Source organism: Canis lupus, chromosome 15 (genome assembly GCF_003254725.2).
Source record: "Canis lupus dingo isolate Sandy chromosome 15, ASM325472v2, whole genome shotgun sequence".
Lineage (NCBI taxonomy): Eukaryota > Metazoa > Chordata > Mammalia > Carnivora > Canidae > Canis > Canis lupus.
In genome coordinates, this window is record NC_064257.1 from 52,781,369 (window position 1) to 52,807,105 (window position 25,737).

A 25,737-nucleotide genomic window follows, 5' to 3' on the forward strand; every position below is an offset into this window, starting at 1 on the left:
TTTTAGATATCCTTTCCTCGGGTTTCACTGTGATTATGGCTTGATTTATTAATTAAGGAAAAAATAATAAAGAGTATAAAACATGCCACTTCTCAATATAAGTCCATGCATTTATCAATTTGTTGCTCTTCACTATAATTATTTCAAAAGAAAATTTTCTACCTGTTTTTTTTAATCTCCATCAACAAAATTATTTTCCTTTCACCTAATCCCAAAAGGCTATTTCTTTAAAGGATGAGTTTGCTATGCTCACTGCTGAACCAGGAGCTTACGAAGATAGGGTGGTTTCCCCTGGAGGTGATCTATTCTCCACATGGCACACTCTAAAGATACATTGGATTTTGTTCATTCAAACAGAATATAAATCAGTTTCAAGTCAAAATGATTTAAGTCTGAAATAAGTCAAAATGCCTATTTGCTGTCCTGATCTTAAATTAATCTGATTAAATTTAATCTTAAATTTCTGATTTTTCATCAAAATAAATAAAGGTGTATGATATATACGTATAACATGCACATACACACATGCGTACACACAATGAAATGCTGTGACTAAAAGCTAACAACACTGTCACAGGGATTTTTGTGGCTAGTTCATTCTTTTGGTCTCAGTTCAAGGGTTCCAGAACGTCCTTTGTGAGGGCTACTACTTTGAAATTATAGTCTATGTCCTTAATGCACGCTATTTTCTAGGTCCCCAGATTCCAGGTCTTTCATGACCCTCTGTTTTTCTTGGTATACATTACTCTCGTGAGCTAGAGAAAGAGGGTGAATGGGGTGAACATGTACTTTGAAGTCATACAGATGTGAGTCAAAACTACTTTGTATAACTTATTAATCAAATGGCCCAGGGAAACTTACTTATGATGCTAGAGCCTCCATTTCTTTATTCTTAACATGAGAATAGCAACAGTGATGATCTCATCGAATTTGGAGAGACAATTCTTATGAAGGACTTAGTAAATAGGCAAAAAGCATGCAGGCCTTCTAGTTCTCACCCTGTCTTAGTCTATTTGGGATGTGACAACAAAAATTCAATAGACTGGCTGGCTTATGAAAAACAGAAGTGTATTTCTTAAAGTTCTAGAAACTGCGAAGTTGAAAATCAAGGTGCTGGCAGATTCAGTGTCTGAGTGTCTAGTGAGAATCTGTTTCCTGTTCATAGACACATATCTTCTGGGTGAGTCCTTACACAGCAGAAAGGAAGAGGGAGTGCTCAGGGATTTCTTTTATAAGGGGATTAATTCCATTCATGAGGGCTTTACTTTCATGACTAACAATCACCTCCCGTAGGCTCCCACCTCCAGATACCATCAGATTATGTTAGGATTTAACATAAGAATTTGGGGGTGTTAGGATTTAACATAAGAATTTGGGGGTGCACAAATAAGCAGTTTATAGACCCCTCTTCCATTTTTATAAATACACGGGTTTTAGATAATAAAAGGTAAGAGTATTGTCTCACGCACTCAAAGAAGAGGTGGTGTGGAAGAGCAAGAGCAGTTCTTATCCAGTGATGATGGAAAGGTCAGGAGACACCCCGGCCCTTTGGCACAGATGCTTCCAAGTTTCACCTGTCTGCTTCTTGACTTCAAAGATGGGAGCCTTCAGAAATCGGATGAGATTTTTGCCTGGGGACAGGGTCAAAAGTAGAGACACTACCAGATTGGCCAATTCTTCCACCATCGCTCACTAGGCATCTTCTCTCATCTTGCAAATCCTCTTCCTTTATGCTTGCTCAGTCTCTTCTATTAAAATTCTTTTGTCTTCTCTCATGCATGCTTACTGTTAGAGTAACATAATTCAAAAGTATAATTACAAAAAAAAACCCTAGAGACATTTTAGAAAATAAGGAGCAGGATCTATTTAATGTCCCTTGTATCCCACTATACACTGACTGTAATAAAAATTAAAAACATCTCAACCATAGCATGACAAAGGCTCATGCAGATGAGGTGTGAGGTGAACATTATTACATGATCACAAGAGCCTCATTATTTACCTAGAGCTTAAACTTTCCTTAATTTTACTCCAAACAATTTACCCAGGGGTGATGCAAGTATCAGTAGGAAAATATGAATCATTTAAATACCTACTAAAGAATCTCGATAGAGATACTGTGAAAAAACCCTTGAGGTTCTTCAGAGGAAAAAAGCATTAAAAATCATAAAGTGTGCCATCATTAAAATGATTAACCAGTGGGAAAAATTAGCAATATTAATATTGCTATGACAGATCCACAAGTATTTTTTTTCTGTACTACAACATACAATATGTTCCCATGGATACCTTTTGCTTGCCTGAGCAAAAGTAGTGCTAATAAAGAGTATGCTTTTCATATTGGCCTTGATTATTTAAATGCCAAATGCTAAATTATAGATATTTAAGTGATCTAAGCTTCAGGAGTTGGAAGCAGCCTAAAAATTCAATTAAATCCTAATCATTTACTTTACTAATTACTGAAATAAAATGTTTTCCTTAGAAATGAAGTCACTAATCAGGGAAAAGGATTGCTAACAATTTTATTTTGATTTAGTCCTATTTTTACACAGAAATAGGTTTGTGGTTTTAAAAAGTATGAAAGCAGAGTAAAGGCAAAGCTCATTTCATTTTTTAAAACATACGACTTCATTTCTGTTTCATTTACAAACTGTTTCATAGTAAGCATGAACACAAATACAATTACTTCCACTCCAAATCTTCACTGGAGCTGGTTTAAGGGCAAAAGGGTCTCTTGTTTTTTGCCTTTCTTGCTTATTGCATCTTTATCCCAGTGTTCAGGATATTGGAAAGTAAGAAAGGAGAAAGACTCATGGTGATTCTCATGGTGATTTTTTTTTTTTTTTTTTTTAGGCACTTCTAGCTCAGGTTGAGTTTGAGGAGACCTTGAAAGTATAATAAAGATACTTATGAAAAGATGGTAGATGAAGCAAGTTGAGGATAGGGGCCTGGATCATACTCATCATTGGCTTGTCTATGGAAGAGAGGAGTTACATAAAGAGTGAAGTTTTCAGAAGACAGAAGAATATAATTCAGGCACATATGGGGGAGAGCAAAAATGAGATGGGACTGTGATGGGATGACCTTTGTCTCTTTCTGCCTCCCTTCTCAAAATTCATATGTTGAAATCCTAACTCTTCCTATCTCAGATGGTGAGTGTATTTGCAGACAGGGTCTTTAAAGAGGTAAGTAAGGGTAAGTGAGGGCACTGGAGTGTGACCTAATTCAATGACTGGTATCCTTTTAAGAGGGAGATTAGGACACAGACACAGAACAATGACCAGGTAACGATAGAAGACAGACATCTATAAGCAATTATTTCTCAAAAGAAACCAATCCTGCCAACACGCTAATCTTGGACTTCTAGTCTCCAAAACTTGTGAGGAAATACATTTCTGTTGTATAAGCCACCCTGTCTATGTTACTTTGTTAGGGCAGCCCTAGCAAACCAATATGGGGGGCCAATTAAGTTAGCAAATTGTTGCATATTCTGTGATAGGCCCTCCCTCCAAAACTCTTACCCTAAACCTGACTTTACAAATTTTACAAAGTTCTTGAAGTCATAAAATGTTTGGATCTGGTGAAGCAGAGGAGCAAAGATGAAAACAGCGTGAAAACTGAAGTTACATGCAATACTACTCAGAGTCAGGACAATTGCAGAAAATTCTCAAGATGGGCCTTTCAGCCTTTGGGTAAATATACTGAAGCCATAGTTTTCAACCAGGAAGTAAAATGGGAAATTGCTGAACTCTTTGTGAAGTTACAATCTTGAGACTGGTGTTTAACTTGTGTTCCATTAAAAAACAACTTCTTAAGTAATTGGAGTCCAACATGAACCAATTTGCCTGAAGAATTGTGCTCTTCTCAGGGGAATATTATCCTGAACAGAGGTCTGACGGTTGGAACCATGAGAGAAGAGGAAACAGACACCAAACTCGCCAGATGAAGGAAGTGGCTCTTTAACATCAAAGGATGCTGAATTGTCATGACCTGGTGTTCTCAACCTTATTTTGAAGTGGAGCCTTCAAGCATTTTGAGCTTGATATTTGAAAGTAAGAGGTAAAATTATTATTAATCTAGTTAGTGGCTTGAAACCATATTCTCTTGGCTGTCACCAACATTACAAGATGGGACATGAGAAGAAGCAGCTCTCCACATCTCACCCTTCAGTAATGAATGAACAGAATGAAACTCAAGCAATGAAATATTCCTCATTGAGTTTTAAGCCAGCTCTTTTTTTTTTTTAAAGATTATTTATTTACTTATTTACTCAAGAGAGACACACACAGAGAGGCAGAGACACAGGCAGAGGGAGAAGCAGAGTCCATGCAGGGAGTCTGACCTGGGACGCGATCCCAGGACTCCAGGATCACTCCCTGGGCCAAAGGCAGACACTCAACCACTGAGCCACCCAGGCGTCCCACATCAGTTGTGTCTTAATGACACTGAAAACAATTGTCTTACACTAGGTTTGTGGTCTGAATGATTGTAGGCAGCATAGCCTCCACACTGAAGTTGGTTTGACCTGACAAGAACTTTGGGTGAAGAATACTGTTTCTGTTGGACTGTGTAGGTACAACATATTTATGATATACCAGATAAATCTGTATGCTGTCCCTTACTCTCCTCAATGTGATATTATATACACTATAAAGCCTTACAAAGGGCTCCTTGATGAACCCCAACAAATTGGTAGAGAGCAGCTCCATTTAGAGCATCAGAGTGACTATGTTTGAATATGGGAAATTTGTACAATTGTATTAGACTGAACTCATATAAGTCAAGGTCACCATTCCTCCAGGACTTGAGAACAGCTGAGTAGAAACACGACAATCACAACCATTAAATATTCTAGGTATTGCAAACCATGATTCAGTTTTTACCTTGAGCTTCTGTTAGCTTTAACTTGGAAACCTTTTTTTAATTTTTTATTTTTTTGAGGCCTTTGTTTTTAGAGATGAATCTGAAAGTTTACTGATCTTCCTCTATTCATTTTAGGGTATTGTCTATGCAGCCAGGTATTTACAAAGATTCCATATTCTTCTAAGTAAATAAATGCTTATAAACTTTTTTTTTTTTTAATGATAGTCACAGAGAGAGAGAGAGAGAGAGAGGCAGAGACACAGGCAGAGGGAGAAGCAGGCTCCATGCACCAGGAGCCCAACGTGGGATTCGATCCCGGGTCTCCAGGATCACACCCTGGGCCAAAGGCAGGCACTAAACTGCTGCGCCACCCTGGGATCCCGCTTATAAACTTTGAAAGGCAACAAAGCATAATGGAAAAAACAAAGTAGGCTTTGGAGTTAGAAACACCACTGTATCCTTGCTTTGGCACTTACTCAGGGGTTGAATTTGAAAATGTAATCTTATTTTCCTCATTTGTAAAACAAGAATAGTAGTCATCCAGTTCTTTGGGTTATGATGAGGAATGTTCAACTACATAATGTTTGAAAACACTCTATCATGGCAAGTGCATATTAAACACAAAATAATTGATAATTGTTGCCATAGACTATTGATTTGATCCATTTTAGTATACCAGTAGGTCTGATTTGGGGATTTTCTCTTCTTCTTTTTGATTTGGTACAACCACTGTTTTCAATTTTTCTCAAATGACCTTATGTTGTAGATTAAATAAACATTAAAGTCTTCTCTTAGTCTATATCACAGCAGAGAAACATTGGCATCATTACTCAAAACTGTTTGTTCAGTGCCACTGAAGCCAGTTTTCCACATCTGGTCTCTGCAAGGTGGGAAGTGATGGCAAAGCTGTGTGTGTCCCCTAGGGTTAGATAACATACATTTGGTTTCTGCCTGCCTGCTCTGTGTCCAGACAGACAGAATTTTGGTAGTCTTTAAATTTCTGTCTTTAAAGAGGGAATTTGGTTAAAAAGGAAAAACAAAGACACTGCAAACGACCTGAAGACAATGACAAAAGTCAACAAAAGCAAAGCACTGTGTTCCAAGAGAAACCTAAGTATGAAAAGCAAACAATGGAGCTCTGAGTTTGAGAGAGTCCTAGAAAGACTGGTTTGAGTCGAAAATGAAACAGGTGATAAACATGGGCTTTTGGATATTAGTCCTTTGCCTACATGTTCCACCTAATTCATAGTTATGAATAAGAAATATCTTAACTATAGCCTTAAGATGAGAATAAGGTGACTCTTAACAATGGAAGAACAAAACATCAAGCACACTGGGGTGTTAGTGGGTTAAGGATCTGCCTTCAGCTCAGGTCATGATCCTGGAGTCCTGGGATTGAGCCCCATGTCGGGCTTCCCGCTCAGCCCAGAGTCTGCTTCTCCCTCTGCCTCGCAGCTCCCCTTGCTGTGCTTTCTCCTCTCTCTCTCTCTCTCTCTCTTAAATAAATAAATAAAAACTTTAAAAAAGGGGATCCCTGGGTGGCTCAGCGGTTTGGCGCCTGCCTTTGGCTCAGGGCACGATCCTGGAGTCCCAGAATCGAGTCCCACGTCAGGCTCCCAGCGTGGAGCCTGCTTCTCCCTCCTCCTGTGTCTCTGCCTCTCTCTCTCTCTCTCTCTCTCTGTCTATCATAAATAAATAAATAAATATTTAAAAAACACTTAAAAAATTTTTTAAAAGAACATAATATTTATTGAGCACCTTTGAATTGGGAGCATACTGTTAGTTCTGTTCCTTCACTCATTCATTTCATTCATGTTTTATCTCATGTGCTAGTCACTGTTCAAATATGGCTTGCTTTATCTTTCAGAAATTGAAACTCTGAGAAATAATTAACTTATTCGAAGTTACACACTATGTGGCAGATCTGGGATCGAAATTCAACAGTTTGTCCATAAACCAAACTCTGCACATCATAGCGTATGAGCTTATTACAAACATATAAAAGTGTCAGATCTCAGAGAAATGCTATAAAGAAAAATTTCTTCTCCTTAGTAAATCCTCAGTCCTCCAGTAACAGACAGATCTCCCTGTGTTTTTACTTATTGGATATATTAGAACTAGATCTGTGAGTGAGAGCCAGTGGGTTAATTATCACAATCTTGGTGAGAAAAACAAATTTGCTATGATAAATGTACTTTGAAAAATTGAGCTAAAACAGTTCTTTCTTTCTGCAAAGAAGAAATGCTAACAAATACACTTTCTGAAAAAAAAATTTGTGAATTTCAGCATCACAAATCATTTTATGGAAACATTTTGATCATCGCATTCAGTATCATGGGGAATTCCTTATATTTCTTTAGTGAACAGAGTTAGAAACTCAGCTTTATGATGATAAAATAGCAAATAAGTAAAACTTTAATTTAAATGCTATGGAAATTGGTTTGTAAACACTCCAATCTTCTTAATTCTGGACAAATATAATGGTTAATCTAAAGCTTATCTTTTCTAAGTGCTAGTACAAATCACATTTTTATCATGATGTCTTAGTAAATTTTTCTCATTAGCTGTTAGTTGAAACTTATGACATTGGGCTCTAATAGAATTTTTATTATGAACAAATTAAACATATTTGAGGCTCTAAAAAATATTTTATAACATATGCATCTGTATGTATAAAAAAAACTGCATCTATTATCCATCTCTGTATCTATGTATCTATTCATCCTTTATCTCCTCTCCTTCCCCCTTTCCACACTCCATCCTCTTTTCCTGCTCTGTAATAGCCCACAAATGTCCTTCTCTCTTTCTTTCTCTTTGGATTTCCCTTACTTCTTCAATTCTCCTTTTAATTTTTCCTCTTATTTTTATTTTTTTGTTTTTTATTCACTCATTTCATTCCCTGATACAGATTTACTTGAGGGTTTTCTGCTCTTATTTATAATACTATGAGGTAGCAATGCAAAAAGTACCCAATCCGATGTTAACTAGATATTCATGGATTTTTGTTCCATAAAAATCTTTTGACATTTTTAGCAAAGAAACATAATTCTTATATCTAGATTTCCAAAGATAGATTTCCAAACTCCGCACAAAGCATGTTCACAAGGGATAAGGAATTTCATGATTTAGTAAGCAGCAGGAGAGGGAGGCAATTTGGAAAGAACTATCTAATTCTCAAGGGGTTTTATGCAGCTTATGTCTGAGACCTGCTGGGTTTACAAATTGGTTCGTGGATTCAGTGTATAACCTTAGGAATTCTTCTAAAACAAAGATAATCACATGCCAGACCTTCTAGACCATCCAGGATCAGTAGGTGAGATCCAAATACCCATAGATTGACTTCAGTTAAAAGGTTATATACATTTTATTCTTAGCTATTACATGAGATGCTGATATATGGAATTGTTGTTGTTAATAGTATGAATACTTGAAAAACTTCTAATATCTCTAAGCTTCAGCTACTTTCCTCTCCAAAATTTTACATTATAGGGTTGTTGGATGACTAAATTAGATAATGTACATGGGTGTCTCAATTAATTGCTTGACACATCAGTAAATATTACTAATACTGATGATGGTGATGAGAAAGTCAAATTCAAAGCTCTGGTACCCATGCTAGTTCTTCATATAATTAGCATTCCATGCTCTTAGTTTCAGATATCCAGCTTTCCAGATATCTCCAAGTGGATACTCCATTGGTATCTAAGATTCAAATTTACTTCAAACAAGTTATAAACTTCTATTCCTCTTCCTTTTCACCCATGTTATCTACTCACCCATCATCTCCCCCTTCCCAAACCTGTGCTCCTGACTGCATTCTTATCTTGGTGCTTGGCATCCCCACAATGCCATGAATCTGCTCACCCACTCACAGACATGGTGACCTCCTGGGCTTCTCCCTGACCTTTCCTCCCACTCCCCACCTCTCCCATATCATTGAGTCACAAAGATCTACCTAATTTACCTGCAAATGAAAATAATGACTGCTTCCTGTGTACCCCTTCCTTAGTAGGCACTATTATACTTATTTTAGCTCCATATCACATTTAATCTTTTCAATAGTTCTTCTGTTTATGAATGCAGAAGTAGTGGTTCACAAAGCCTCCAAAGACTGCTCATGCCACAAAGCCACATTGCCCCTTGTAAAAATCTCTTACTATCTCTTGCCATTTTCCTTTTTCTCCTTTCCTATTTCCATTGGCCTATTTCAGAACTTCCTTTTTCTCACATGACTTTCTACAATAGATTCTTTGTGGGTGTCCTATAGTTTTGTCTCCCTGTGATCCATACTTCACAAAACACTTGTTCAAACATGCATTTTATTTCTTATCACTTTTCACCCATCAGTTCTCATCCAAAATCTACTCCACAGTAGATCTTAACTACTTGGGGTTCCTAAATAGGCCATATATATTTTTTAAAAAATTTTTAGGCTTCCAGAGTTTTGCATGTGCTATTACCAATTACTAAAATATCTAACTTCTCCCCTACCCTGCTCAATATCAGGTGATCTCTGTGAGAGGCCCTCAGCTCTGGCTGTATGTTAGGATCATCAAATATTCTCTTAAGGATTTTTAAAAAATGCCTATGCCAAAAAGAAATGTGATTTAATTCTATAGGGTGAGGTCTGATCTTGGCATTTGTTCTGAAATCCTCAGAAAATTCTGATGATGTGCTCAGATGCTCCTTCCCTTTATGTATTGTGATTGCTTCTACTGTATGACATTGATCACCTCCTATAATTTATTTTTAAGTCTAATTTTCCAAATAGAACATGAACTTCTAGAAGACTTGAGACCACATTATTCATCTTTGCAGTCTCTGCACTTACAAAACAAATATTTGTTGAATTAATGACTTTGTTGTCAGGTTTTTTTTTTGGCAAATTTATTGTGCCAAGTAGAGACAACACCTATAAGACTTACATTTGTACATTGATGAATTTTAATTTTTCTCTCATTCTGTAGTTTTAAATTTTAAAACAGTCTAACTTATGTGAAATTTAAAAATAATAATTATTTTGAACAATTTTTTTTAGAAAGACTTTATTTATTTGACAAAGAGAGTGTGAGTGCAAGAGAGAGCATAAGTGGGTGAGGTGGAGCAGAGGGAGAGGGACAAGCAGATTTTGTGCTGAGCAGGGAGCCCAACTGGGGCTCAGTTCCAGGATCTGGGATCATGACCTAAGCCAAAGGCATATGAGTAACCAACTGAGCCACCCAGGTGCCCCTAACAATTTTTGTTTTTAAAGCAATAGAAAAATCTTAAGGAAACTAGAATAAGTAATCAAATGTGTGTTCTGGGTGAAAAAGTTGATTAAAAATTATCTATACTTATGTGAAGAAAAACACCAGCTCTTCTCATTGTTCTCTCCCCTCTGCAATGTTGCCTAGAATTTATCACTTGTCATATTGGTCTTTTTTGAAGTCTCTCCATTCATGGTATTTATTATAAGAGCTACCCCAGAAACACTTATTATTCATTCACTTATTTGTATGCTTTAATTTAACATTTATGATTATGTATTAAGAATTATCCTTCATGTTGGAGATTCTGAATTGAAGAGCTCACAGTACTTCTAATGCTTTCAGTTCTAAACTGAAAAAAAAAAAAAATCAAAACAACCCAGCTCATCATTAGCTATGTTGATTGCTGCACCATTCTTAGACTTTCTCAACTAAGATTTACATTTTAATACATTTGACAGCACACTAAGTAATATGCCATCTTCAGTGAGAATTGTGAACTCTAGATGTTTTATTATGCAAAATACAAATTTCAAAGAGCAAAATTTTTATTTATTTTCTATGCTTGTTAATTTTTTGGAAGTAATTAATTTTAGTGCAGATGCATTTTTTTATTTTCTTAGCTCTGCTGTACCTCAGATAAATATTCAGATGCATTTCCAGTAGAAATTTGCTAAGTTTGAACAAACAAAATCTTAGAAATTAGAAGAAAATGCCATATATGTTGTTATAAAAAATGTCTTGTGATTAGAAATAATGATCTATCAATAATTAAACTTTCAAGGAGACAGCAGGACAAAACCACACAAATTATCATCTGAAGAAGTCTACTGATCATGTTAACTTGTTTCCCTGTGCCTTGTTGGTGAGAATGAAAACTGGTGCAGCCACTGTGTAAAAAGTATAGAGATTCCTCAAAAAGTTAAAAATATAGCTACCCCATGATCCAGTAATCACACAACTTGGTGTTTAGCCCCCAAACACAAAAACTCTAATTCAGGGGCATACATACATTCCTATGTTTATTGCAGTTTTATTTACAATAGCCAAATTATGGAAGCAGTGCAGGTGTCTACTGATAAACAAATGGATAAAGAAGAGGTGGTATATATACACAATGGAATATTATTCAGCCATAAAAATGAAATCTTGCCAGATGAAATAACATGGATGGAGCTAGAGCACATAATGTTAAGCAAAATAAGGCAATCAGAAAAAGACAAATATATGATTTCACACATATGTGAAATTTAAGAAACAAAACAAATGAGCAAAGGAAAAAAAGAGAGAGGGAAATCAAGAAACAGACTCCTAACTATAGAGAGCAAACTGATGGTTACTAGAGGGGAAGCAGGTAGGAGGATGGATGAAATGAGGGAAGGGGATAAAAGAGCACACTTACGGTGATGAACACTGACTAACGTATAGAATTGTTGAATCATATATATAGTACCTAAAGCTAATATAACACTGTATGTTAACTATACTAGAATTAAAATTAAAAGTTTAATAAAAAAATAATAAAAGTAACAAAAAATATTTAGGCCAATTGACCCTTAAAATTTATGTTGACTCTAGCCATATTCGCCAGTATCTCCTCTTTCACCTCAGTTTTTAAATTTTATTTTGCTAATATCATTTATTTTTGCATGTAATTTTTTTACTGCTGACCATAACTAAAGAACACATTCATAATTTTAAGAACCATCTCAAATTTTATCTCATATATGGAATTTCCCCCAACTCTCCAATGTGAGTAGAGTGGATCATTTCCTCCTCAATTCTCTTGCACCACTCAGCTTATTATTTATTCTAGGAACTATTACTTGTGATGTAATTATTGGCTTAGGCGAATGTCTCCCCTTCTTGGAATATAAACTATATGAAGATAGTTTATTCATCTTTGCACATCCAGAATCTGAAGCAGTGTCAGAGACATGGTAGTTGATTCAAATAAAAATAATTATTACAAAAATAATAATTATTATTATTATTACATTCAAATATTCTGCAACTACTCCCCACCCTCCTCACCAAACTTTACCCTATTCTTTATAAGTCCCTGAAATCTTCAGTTTATCTAGCAGAAGCCATCTAATCACTATGTAGACTGTGTATACTGGGCTGTCACACTAGATATATTAGGTTGACAACTACAGTGCCAGGGTTGATATGCTCAAGCTCTATTGTTAAGTTGACTTCATAGACTCTTTCCAAGGAAAGCTGTACCAATCTGAGACTGCTGCTTCTCCTGGCTCACATTGTCCACAAAACTGCAATAGTTAGAGTAGACTTTATTTCTCTGGATGGAGCACTAGCCATGGCATAGTCCTGGTTTCCTAATTTATTTTTTGCAGTGTAAACTGGGAGCTAAATGGGGTGGAGGACTTCAGAATTCAGTTTAGTGGACAAAAACATACACCATGGAAGTTAAATGATCCCTAAATCCTAAATTGAATAATTGATTGAAAAGTCATTACTCTTGGGGTACCTGGGTGGCTTAGTTGGTTGAGCATCTGACTCTTGAGTTTCGGCTCAGGCCGTGATCTCCAGTGTTGTGGGATCAAGCCCTGAGTCGGGCTCCTGGCTCAGTGGGAAGTCTGCTTGAAAGATTCTCTCCTTTTGCCTCTTCTCTCACTCGTGCTCATGGTCTCTCTCTTTGTCTCTCTCTGCTCTCTATTTTGCTGAATTTAAATCTTAGAATTTGTGCTCTGAAATCCTATGTGACTTGGATTTGGCCTTACTCTAATAGCTAGTTGATTTTTCCTTTCTTTTCATTTGCAGTCTTCTTATAGTTTATAGTAGAGTTTTGCAAATAGCTACCATAATTTATTATCCTATGTCCATACCCTTTGCTTGTGCCTTTTCACACTGACCCTGAGCTTGTCCATGTGACCTATTGGCCAATAGAACATTAGCTAACTTGAAAGAAACACATGTTGAAAGTACTTGCACACTGGGGCTCACCCTCTTTCTGCTCTTGGAACTCTGCTGCTATGTGTGGAAAACTATGCTCCAGTTAAATGCCAGTGTGAAAGGCCATCCTAGGTAATACACTCCCCGCCGGCCACCTTGCCAGCTGATTGCAATGCTTAAGAGAACTCAGTAGAGATCAGCTTATTTTCTGTGTGTCATAGATTGCCAGGCCAGATCAAAGAACCACTAGAGTGACCTACAGACTACAAAATAGTGAACTAAAGAAATGGTTGTTGTTTTGAGTGACTGTGTCAAGGCTGATTTTTTTTTTTCAACCAAAGCTAACTGATAAAAGGTAGTGATATCTAGACTTGCGAAGTTTCTATAACAACAACAACAACAAATACATGACAGTGGCTTTGGAGACCATTCAGGGGGCAGAAACCACAAGACATTTCGTGAAGTCTGGAAGATTGGCAAGCACACTGCTAGTGGAGGATGGAAAGATTGTGACATGTGTTATTTTATCTTATGAAACAACTCACAAAACTATTGCTTGGCATAATTTGGAAGATAAAAAATGTGGACATTGGCAAGATAATTTTCAGAAAGACTTTAAAATTTCACTGGCTTCTTTTGGTTGTCTATGATAATTTATAGGAAAAGAAAGATGAGCTAAAGAAAGAGCTGATCAGCTTGCAAGAAGAATTTATGTAGAATATAGAGGAGCCAGGATGTGCTTGATTAACTGTTTCTCAGTTGTAGTCCATCCAGCCAGTAAGAGTCCCAATGTAAATTAAAACCTAAGACGTGTTAAAAATACAAGACACTTCCAGTAAAACATGGCCTCTGTATCAAGATCAAATCAAGGATATGACTGTTCATATTTTTAGAGTCCGATATTTGTTCGGATTCTAAAAGAAAGTTGAAGTGATGTCTAGTGAACATTCTCACTCAGACAAAAGGGCTTTGAAGATTCTAAATAACATGGCCTCAAGAAGCAGCCCAAAGTAAAGAAGATCCAAAAAAAGAAAGACCTATCATGAAAATAATTGTAGAAATGACTTGTTGTTAAAAGATGTATAAAAGCACACGAATTTTTGAAAGAAGTGACATCAACAAGAAGACTGCTAATTTAGACTAAAAAAGAAACTCAGTCACTTCAAATGGAAAAGAGGTCTCTGGATTCCTAAATCTCTGTTGGAAGCAGACTTAGAAAACTACTCAACCACCAACTTGGGCCATTTACTTTATACAGAAAAGGAAAATGTCTCAGAGGGAGGAGCCAAAAGCCCAGCAGGCAGAGCTAAGAGTTATGGAAAAGAGATTATTTGCAAAATGGCTGGTAAAATTCCTATTCTACTCCCCGTGCTTCTTGGTAGTGTCCTCCCACACTGTCTTGGGCTTGTCATGTGACTTCCATTAGTGGATGTGACATTAGCAAATTTGATCTTAGTAGAGGCTTGAGAGTACTTGCTCATTGGAACATGACCTTTTCCCGATCTTGGATCTCTGCTTCCTCTGGGTGAAGAAGTGTGGCCAGCCTATTAAATGAGTGAAACTTGGTCAATCACCCTTGTCCCTCTGCATGTCCCTGCCAACCACTAGACCTCTGAGTGAGCTTCTGTTAAAATATTGAGTCATGGTCAGCTACCCTCCTAACTAACATGTGGGACATTTCTGAGGAAGTAAGCTAGTACCAACCAGGCAATCTACAAAATCATGAGCTAATAAATGGTTATTGCTTGAACCACTAAATTTTGGGGTAGTTTGTTGCACAGAATAAGCTAAGTGATGCACACCTTGTCTAAGACATTTATCATATTATATTTCTTTTTTTAAACCAAAGAATAGTTGATGCACAATGTTACCTTAGTTTCAGGCGTACAACTGTGATTTCAGGTGTACAATTGCAATTCAACAAGTTTATATGTTATGCTATGATCATCACTAGTGTAGCTGCCCTGTCACCATACAGCACTATTATAATATCATTGACTATATTCCCTATGCTGTGCCTTTCATTCTTTTGACTTATTCCACATCATATTATATTTTAGTTAACTGCTTAGAGGTCTATAACCACTACTGTACTATCATCACCGTGCTTTAATAGAGCATATCATGTCTTAGTCACTTTTTTTTCCCAAGCAACTGGCATAGTGTCTGGGAGATAATTAGGAAGGGAAATGTGATTGCCCTTGAAAAATATAAAATATAAAATATATAAAATATAAATATAAAACTGATTATGTTACTTCTCTAATTAAAATTCTAAGCTCTTTGTGCATACACACAATAAATACTTTTAAAAACACAAGTTAAGCTTTTTTTTTTTTATTTTTATTTTTCTTAAGATTTTATTTATTTGTTTATTTATTTATTTATTTATTTATTTATTTATTTATTTGAGACACACAGAGAGAGAGAATGAGAGAGAGAGAGGCAGAAACACGGGCAGAGGGAGAAGCAGGCTCCACACAGGGAGCTCGATGCGGGACTCGATCCTGGGACCCGAGGATCATGCCCTGGGCCGAAGGCAGGCGCTAAACCGCTGAGCCACCCAGGGATCCCAAGTTAAGCTTTTAAAATGCCTTTTTGTTGACAAAATTAATGATTCTTCACCTCCGCATTTCCTAGCTCTAAGATGCTTACTGAATTCATGAAAAATTATTAACAGCTCATATATATCTGGCATTTGATGTGCTAACATTCTAACAAGGAAAACAGGATTTAAATCAAATGCAAACACAAATATAAAAATAGGTATTACTAATGCAATAATGAGCATATATGTTGAATTCACAGACCAGCATAAAAGAGCACGTCTTACCTGGGAGGGAGCACAAGGAAACACTTCAGCTGTACTCAATGTTGCATTATGAGGCCATACTGGTTGGGAAGAAAAAGTGAGAAGAGATGCAGTCTTGGCAGAAGAAGCATGGATAGATCCCAAGGGGCCGGAAATTGTAAGGAACACAGGGGTACAAAGCATTTTGGTTGCATTGTAGGGGTGAGAGGGTCAAGTGCAATTCTCACCTACAGAGGTGAGGCAAAGACAGGTTACAACAAACTGCTCCTGATACACATGGGCTTGGGAACACTCTAGTGGGTTTAGTTGGAGGGGAAGAAGCAGAGGTGCGCCATGATAGAATGTTTGTGTTAGACTAAATAGTCGCAAAGTAGTAAAACATGATATAGGTCCTATCTTTTCCCATCCATCCAGATGTAAACGTTAGAATAAATGAAAGGATCAGGGATTTTGTTCCCTTTTCTGAATAAGAAACAAAGATTACGGGATTCCTGGGTGGCTCAGCGATTGAGCATCTGCCTTTGGCTCAGGGCATGATCCCAGGGTCGGGGATGGAGTCCAGCATCAGGCTCCCTGTGGGAAGCCTGCTTCCCCCTCTGCCTGTGTCTCTGCCTCTCTCTCTCACTCTCTCTGTGTGTGTCTCTCATGAATAAATAAATAAAATCTTGAAAAAAAAAAAAGCCAAAGATAAAACTTTTTAAGCATGCACATCAACTTGGCATTGTTCTTAGTGGAATGAATCGAAGTTCTCTGGGAGAAGGGAAGATAATTTAGCTGATGAATTATCCTTGTCAAATGATTAATGCTGTGGTGTGCACTCAATGACTTAATTCAAATTTGTTGATACTCATGAAGTAAACATTCGGTAAATTTATAATTGAAATGCACCGTGTTTTTCTGCTTACTCTCCAGGCATGGAGAGTGTTTAGATTGCAGTTGTGATAGAAAATTCTTCCACAATTTGAACTGCACTTAAAGGGAACATGATCTGTGACTCTCTTAAAGGTTATTTCCAGAGCTCATACTTGAAGGAATTTATTGTGCTTTGTGTTTGTACTCTGCTCATTTTGTTTAAACCTGGTCTTTACTCTCTTCCACTTTGTATCTTTTTCTCCTTTAAAAATTCAACCTTAAATGTGCTGAGTGAAATCGGTAGTTTAATAAAACAGAGGTTGGATCGGATGGTATACGGTCTCTATCAGCCACAGCAAGATAAAGAGAGCACTTGCCTTCTCAAGTGTGACTAATGACCACACGCAACACAAAGGGAGCAGATTTCAAAAAGAGCACTGCAAATGTTATCCTAATGAATAGGAATGCCTAGCCATTAATTATGTTTTGCAATAGACACCCTGCTAAACATATCCTCAGATGCCACTCTTTCTTTATAGGGAAAGTCGCTTTTCTTTTTTTTTTTCTCCTTCCATCTAAGAAAGTCAAGTTCACATGTGCTGAATCACATTGTCTGAAGTGTTGTTACACAGGACAGATAACACAGTATAAAACTGACCTCTCTCAGGTAAAATGCCACCACCGTGGGTACATCCTTATGCTTACTAACTATCCATGAATCTCCTTCCAATACTGAGGAATCTAGGAAAGGAGAAGGTAAAGAAATTTTCAATGAACAAGGGAGAAAATGTCTATATGACCAGAGATGGGACCTGCTGGGAGAAAGGTGAAGCCTGGTGAGATAAAAACGGGGATCACTAAGGGGAGAAGTCCTGGGGTTGAATCCTAGAGGTAGTCCAAAGGAAATATAATTCTCCCTGGTTTAATTGGGCACTGAGGCAAAATAAACAAGAAATGTTTTTATATCCTATACCAACTATTATATCTACTATTCTGAGAACAATGCCAGAATACAATAGTGAAGCAACACGTGTAAGACTGGTACAACTTCTGGAAAATTCAGATCTCAGAGTCCTAAATTCCCTTCACTGGATCAGTTGCATGATCCATGACCTTTTTGGTCACTGCACCATCAATTTAGTTACAGTCCCTGTATCAAGTCAGAAATGTTTTTAGACCCGATTTTATTAATCCGGGGCCCATGAATAATGGATGGTTTTTAAACATCCGGGAAGCAGAGAGAGTGGGGATTTTTCCTTTCAGGCCACTTGCTGCTTTGATGAAAATTGCCTTTGTGGGAACAAACAAGGTAATGTGCACATCTATAACAGAACAAGGTAAAAGAGCTGCAGGAAAAAGCAAAATAAGAAGTATAATAGTTTAACATAAATTATGTCATTCAGGTATGGTTTTTATTTTAAAAATATTATAGAGCATCATGGGATGGACTATTCCAGTCATGTAGGGCACAATTATCATCACCTTTGGAATCCTTCATCAATAATAGTTTCAAGTTGGAAAAATAAACTGTGCTGTCCATTATGATCACGATTATCATGTCTTTGTTTACATTGGCCTGGCTTTTAAATAGGAAAATATTAATAAAAAGGAAGTATTTTGGGCTATCATCTAGTTTTTTTATATCATGTAGTTTTTAATTCAATTTACATATATGATAGAACACAAAAGTTACCAATTATTCTTATGTGGCAAGATATTTGACAGTTAGTACATGAAATATGGGTGAGGATGTCTCTAATTAGTTTATCCAGAAAATACATCAGATGGTGTAAAGTATTTTTATGAGAAAGAGGCTCAATTTTAAAGTCCTTGAGGATAACAGAACTTTGAATTCACCTCTAAAAAGTCCTGGTGGTGACACATGTCACATGACTATTTAGCCTCTTCCTAAAGAAGGAAGACCTCCATCAAAATGAAGCCCTGTTATGAGCAATATGCTTGTGCCTCAGGGCAGAAGAAGAAAATGAAAGCACCTGTCAGATCACAACATACACCTAAAAACTGCTGGTCGTGTTTTTTAAATGTAAACGAGTCAGGTTAAGGAGAAAATGGTGCTCCTGACACTTCAAACCTGTAACTGAATGAACTCCAGGTGTTCCTCTGTTATAGCAAGCTTTTTGTTGCAATTACTGTTTTTAGTAAATATTTGCTGAATAAATAAATGGCAAAGGCTGCAGATTATTAATAATAATTTTTATTTTATATAAATGCTGGATTTAATTTTCTAATATACTGTTAAGGATTTTTGCACCTATTTTCATCAATTATTATACTAATAATCATTTTCTTTTTTAAAAAAGATTTTATTTTTTCATGAGACACACAGAGAGAGAGGCAGAGACACAGGCAGAGAGAGAAGCAGACTCCATGCAGGGAGCCTGATGTGGGACTTGATCCTGGGATTCCGGGATCACACCCTGAGCTGAAGGCAGATGCTCAACCGCTGAGCCACCCAGGTGTCCCACTATTATTTTCTTTATCAAGTTCTGGTAATAAGGTTATGCAGGATTCATAAAATGAGATGAGAATTCTTACCTCCTCTATTTTCTGGAGGAATAGGAAGGGTGTGATTTCTTTCATAAACATTTTAATGGAAATCACCAACAAAAGCAAATGGGCTTTAAAGCTTTCTTATGGGAAGATTTGTGATAAAAATAAATTAATTACCTTTACTGGTTGTAAAGCTATTCAGATTTACTTATTTATTTTGCATCAATTTTGATAAATTATACTTTTCAAGGAATTTGTACATTTTATCTAAGTCATCAAAATTGATGGCTTAAAGTTGTTCATGACATTTTCTTAAATCCCTTTTAATGTATATAGGATTTGCAGTGGTGACTCCATTTTCTTTTCTGTTATTGGTAATTTGTGCTGCTTCTCTCTCTTTTTTTTCTTAATCCATCTAGTTAAAAGTTGATTAAATTGATCTTTTCAGAGAATCAATTTGGGGCTTTGTTAATTTTCTCTATTGTTTGTTTTCTATTTGACTAGTTTCTACATTTTATTATTTCCTTCTATTTACGTTGGTCATTAATATACCTTAGTCTTTTTTTTTTCTAATAATTTAAAGCGGTAGATTTCTCTCTAAACACTAACAAGAACAAAATCTTTTTTGTATGTTGTACTTTAATTTTCATTTGCTTAAAAATTTTTAAATATCACTTATGAGTTTTTTATCCATGAATTATGTAGAAGCTTAATTTATAAATATTTTAAGTTTTCTAGAGATTTTACTGTTCTTGATTTCTAATTTTATTCCTTTATGACCAGTGCATATATTCTGCAGGATTTTCGTCCTTTTTCAGTCTCTGGAGACTTTTCTTTAGCCCAACATGTGACCTATCTTAGTGAAAATACTATAAGCACTTGCAAATAATAAGCATTCTGTTTTTATTTAGTAGAGTTCCATAAATATCAATTAGATCAATGTTGTTGATAGTGTTCAGATCTATATCCTTACTGTTTTGTTTTGTTTTTCTTTTTTGCATGGTTCTTCCACCAATTTTTGAGAGGGCCACTAAAATTTATAATCATTAATAGAGACTTATCTATTTTTCTCTTTAATTTCTGTCAATTTTAGCTTCATGAACTTTTAATTTATGTTATTAGCTATAAATCTATTTACACTTATGTCTTTCTTATAAATTAACTCTTTTATGAATTATTTCTCTTTATCTCTGATAATTATCTCTCTCTTGATATTTTTTCAGTTTATCTAATTTTAATATACACATTCTGATCTCCTTAATCTTACTGTTTGTATAGTATAATTTTTCCCATCCATTTTTCAATATATGTTTTATTACATAGATTATGTGCTGGAGACAAAAAAAAAGTTTTCTTTTAACTGAAAAATTTTCCCTCTTCATTTTTGAAGGCTATCTTCACAAGAGTATAGAATTTTGGGTTGGTAACTTTTTTTTCATCACTTTAAAGGTGTTGATTCATTCTCTTTTGGTGTGTATTGTTTTCGTGACAGTTTTACAACCATTAGAATAATAATAATAAACATAATAATAATTCCTCCATATTTACATGTGATTTTTCTCAGAAAGCTTTCAAGATATTCTCTTTATTATTGCTTTTCAAAAGTTTATCACATAATTAGGAATATTATTCTTTGTTGACATTTACTGAAATTTTCAAATATGTAAATTCCTATTATTCACCAGTTTTGGGGAATTTTAGGCTCGAACTTCTTCAGAGATATTTTTTGCCTTGTTCTTTCACCCCTCTCCATTGGAGACTCCAATTACACCTATGTTAGACATTTTGATATTGTCCTACGAATTACTGAGAGTCTATTTTTAAAATATTTTCTCTATCAGATTGTATACTTTCTATTGATAGATTTTCAGGTTTACAGAGTCTGTCATCTCCATTCTGCTATTACATTCATTATTTGAATAATTTTTATTTTTGACATTGTATTTTTCAGTTCTAGAAATGTTATTAGTTTCTTTAAGGTTTTCTGTTTTACTGTTTAGATTTCTAACCTTTAGTTCTCTGAAACATAATTTCTTTTACATCCTTGGGCATAGTTTTAATATCTGCCTTTAACTTTCTGTCTCCTCATTCTAACATTTGGACCACCTAGAATCAGTGTCAGTTGATTGTTTTTTTTCCTTGAGGATGAGTTGTGTTTTCCTACTTCTTGATACATTGATTAACTTGAACTTGTAAATGTTATATTGTGAATATTTTGGGTTATGTTGTATCTCTCCAAATGAGTGCAGTTTTTTGTTTGTCTAAACAATTAATTTGGTTTGTTTCAAATGACAAACTGACTCCTGGGCAGCAGCATATATCTCAGTTCACTTCTTATAGTCTTGGCCATAGCAATTGGACACTGACACAAACATAGTGTAGGCATCGGCCAGGGACTTGGCAGTTTATATTCAGAATTTTAGGCTACCTCTCTCTGCCTGTCTTCTTTTGAGAATTTGCCTCTCATTTTCTAGTAATTGCTGTTGCCCCAAATTTTGCCTTCTGGCTCTTCAACCAAGAAATATAGTGGACTTTCTATTACATCTTTAACCATCCTTCCTGGCACAGATTCTGAAGGCCCTTCAGAGCAGAAGCCCTAAAAGAAAAATGGAAAATGTACCCAGCTCTGCTCCCTTCCTCCAAGTTGTAATTCCCCTCTAAAATTTGCTTCTGCCTTTCCCTTCCTCCTCCTCTTCTTCTTGCTCCTCTTCTTCTTTGCTTTCTAGAGAACTTCCATAGTTGTTTTTATCATTATTCTAGTATGTATAGTTGTTGTCCAGGAGGATCAGTCATCAAGAGCTTACTTGACCGTTATTAGAGGTGAAATGCATAGAATTAATATCCTAGAACAAATTACATTTTCTTTAGAAAGAAAAAGAAGTCTGTCCCCAGAACAAGTGTGTTAGGAAGTATTTAACAATTACCTAAATGTCTTTTTTTTTAAGATTTTATTTTTAAGTAATTTCTACACCCAATACAGGACTTGAATTCACAGCTCTGAGATCAACAGTCACATGCTCTACCAGCTGAGCCAGCCAGGCACCTTGTAACTTCTTGGCAAATATTTTTTTGTCAGATACTGTAGTAGAGCTATAAATTCCAGGTTCCTATAGTCACCATTATGGATACTCTTGAAAACTGATGGGACTTTGGCCAAGCTGTCACTTCAGATAAACAGATTGGGGGTGGAGAATCATAAATATTTTGCAATAATATAGGAAGTGCTTCTGTAGGTGGAATGAATGCAAAATAAAAACTTTCAGACAGAAATTTGAAGATGTCTGGATACACATGGAAAAAATCACCATGTCAAAGATCAGATAACTAGTAATCATCAAATATCTATGAATTCTCTATATTTCTATATTCTCTATATTTCTCAGCCCCCTTTTCATTTATATGAGGTTTATTTAACTAATTCTGAAAAACAAAATGGAAATGCAATGACACAGATCTTTTCTGAGCCAAAGTGTTTATGAGTTACTGAGCTGCTTCTACCTCCCCATGGCCCTGGGACCTGGGAGACCACATACTCTATGTGGCATAGGATTTATATTGAAGAGGGTTTCCTGACTTGTCATAGACTTTGCAGAAGCAAGAATTAAGGCTTTACTGTTATTATGGTACTGAGATTTTGGTGTTTTTCTGTTGTGTCAGCCAGCTATTTTTAACTTCTGGATATACCATTCTACAGTTTAAATTCTTATTTGAATTATAATTAGCAACCTTTTCATTAAACTTGCCCTTGGAAAATTTAGTAAGTTTACTTCTTATTTTAATTGCCTGATTTTTTATTTATATGAAGTACTCTCTTTCCCCCCTTTAAGAGTAGTCAGTTTTTGCATTGAAAAAGGAGAGCAAGAGAAAATAGTTTTACATTTTGGACTCTTAGAATAAAATGCATTTCCAATAGAAAACAAATTGCATTCTCCTGTTATATCATTGATCTATTTAACTTGGTGATAGCCAGGAAGTTTTTAAAAGTCTTTAGGCATTAATTGAAAATATTAAATTATTAAAGTGCAGATGGCTTCTAGAGGTATGTTATAAAAGTGAATGTATATCTATTTTGATGCTTTTAAACACTAAGTGATTCAGGGTCATGACATAACCAACAGAAACACTCTTACTTTCTTTTTTAAAAAAGATTTTATTTATTTATTCATGAGAGACACACACAGAAAATCAGAGACATAGACAGAGGGAGAAGCAGGGTCCCTGTGCGAAGCTTGATGTAGGACTCAGTCCCACGATCCTGGGATCATGCCCTGAGCCAAAGGCAGATGTTCAACCACTGAGCCACCCAGATGCCCCACAAAATGTTGCTGTGATAATGTAAAAGTTGTGGTACCACAGGCATAACTTTAAAGTTTGTGTCAAAATGTACATTTGACCAAGGTGTTACATTTTGATCTAGACTTATATAATTTAGGTCAAATCATTCTCTTGTTGCAATCCTTATTCAGTTCTGTCTCTTTTCTCTCAAATTACCGGGTATTATAAGTGGAGGAGTCCTATTACTACTGGTGTTGCCAAGAATCTATAGATACTTGGCTTTAGAGGTCTTCCTTCCCCATGGGCTTTTGACATTGTATGCCATACAATCATGCTCAAGAGCACTCAAAAATTACGTGATGGATCTAGAACCTCTTGACATCTTAACTCAAAGGAATTACTGGACTGTCTCTTAAATAAAGATCAAAATTAAGGAAATCATACACATCAGAGAAATGTCTAAAGAGCACTTCAAGGTGATGAGCCCAATACCAAAACTCTCAACCTCTTCTTTGCCTATGTTTTCTAAGTACCATTATCCAGTTTCACACCCAGGCAGCCTTGATGTTCTCAGCCCACACAGCTAGTCATTTAACAAGTCCTATCAATTTTACCTCAAAATATCTCTCAGGTATGTGCCGTTCTTTCCATCTGTGGTTGCAGCTCTCCATTTTAAACTAAGGGTCTAATTGTCCTGAGCTACTGTGATTAATCTGTTCCCAACAGCCTCCTTTGCAGGGTGCCTGAATGGCACAAACCAGAATTTCTACAATTGTTGCTGCAGAGGAATAATTAGTGTGTTTTTACTCACAAGCCACTGCTGTTCTTAGAGACTTCATTCCCCTTTTGGTTATGTTTGCCAGATTTAGGATCCTGCTATTTGGGTCTATAAACAAGATGCTGCTTCTAAGCAAAAGATTTTTGGGTTTTGGGTAAATGAGTTGTCTGAAAGTTGACAGGCCTGGGAGCTTATCTCTTAGACCTTATGATGTCCCTCTGGCTATTGATGTGGGAGTGCCAAGGAGTACTGTCACGTTCCTGTCCTGAAAGCATGTTTCCATGTGTAACAGGAAGTATTGGATAGATTGTAGAGGCACATGGTTTCCAATCCCGTCTTGTGACTGCAGGACACTAACACCACATTTTGGTGACTTAATGAAGATGAAATGAGTGTCTTTTTGTACATGCATTTTAATATTTTTCTCATCCTGAGTAATACCTACCAAAATGTAACAAGCAAATACTCTTTATTTTCATATCTCAGAATATATCTATAGTCAAGGATATTCATTATAGCCATAGTCAATAGAAGGAAATAAAATAGACTCACCTAAACCGAAAAAAAAAAAAAAAAAAAGGCAACTAGTTTAGTCCTTTTACCTCCACTCGGAGTGGGAGGGGCACTTTGTGGTCTGTGTCTGCTCTTGGAATTCAACATTCCCTTGGGTCAACTGTTCCTAGGTCCCTATTGGGGAAGAGGTTATTAGCAAGCCCTTTTGCCTCTCGCATGAAGCTAAGTCTTCTTGTTCTTCATCAGTATTAAAACTGGTTCTTATAGTCTCTATCTGGTGATTCTTGTCATATCTCAATTGGTTTAGGAATATGGGGAGAAAGAGACATGCTCTTTATTAGATCCTTCCAAAACCCAAAAGCATGCATATTCAGTGATCCTCAAGATATAAAATTAAGTGAAAAAAATAAGGTATAGATCAAGCAGTGGGTATCATTTGCACTAAACAGGAGGATTTGCATATATTCTTTCATATTCATTTAATGTCTCTGAAAGTTTATACTGTTGGTCCCCATGAGGGGAATTTTCAGGTAAAGGAAAAAGAATAGAGTCACTTATTTGTCACTGTATACCCTATAATTGTCACTTTAAAAGTGCATATATAACTTTGTTTCAGAAAAAAGTAAGTTAATATTAAAAATAAATGCATCCTAATTTATTTGAGCACAATCTGTTCTTTGATAGAAACGTGATTAATAAGACTCCTACAGGGACACTTGGGTGGCTGAGCAGTTGAGCATCTGCCTTCAGTTCAGAGCATGATCTCGGGTGCAGGGATCAAGTTCCATATCAGGCTCCCTTTGAGGAGTCTGCTTCTCCCTCCTGTCTACATCTCTGCCTCTCATGAATAAATAAATAAAATCATTAAAAAAAAAAAGACTACTACAGGTTACTTATTTAGAAACCTGCTACGTCAGGCTCTCTGCTAAGCATCATGATGGCCATCTCATTTCAACCCTATGAACCCTATT

The 25,737-nt window shown here is 36.0% G+C and overlaps 1 long non-coding RNA gene across 1 annotated transcript in view; it reads left to right on the forward strand.

Annotated features, from left to right (window-relative positions):
- Positions 1 to 25,737, forward strand: part of LOC112654411 (uncharacterized) — a 73,888-nt gene that overhangs the window by 24,731 nt on the left and 23,420 nt on the right. The window lies entirely within an intron of this gene.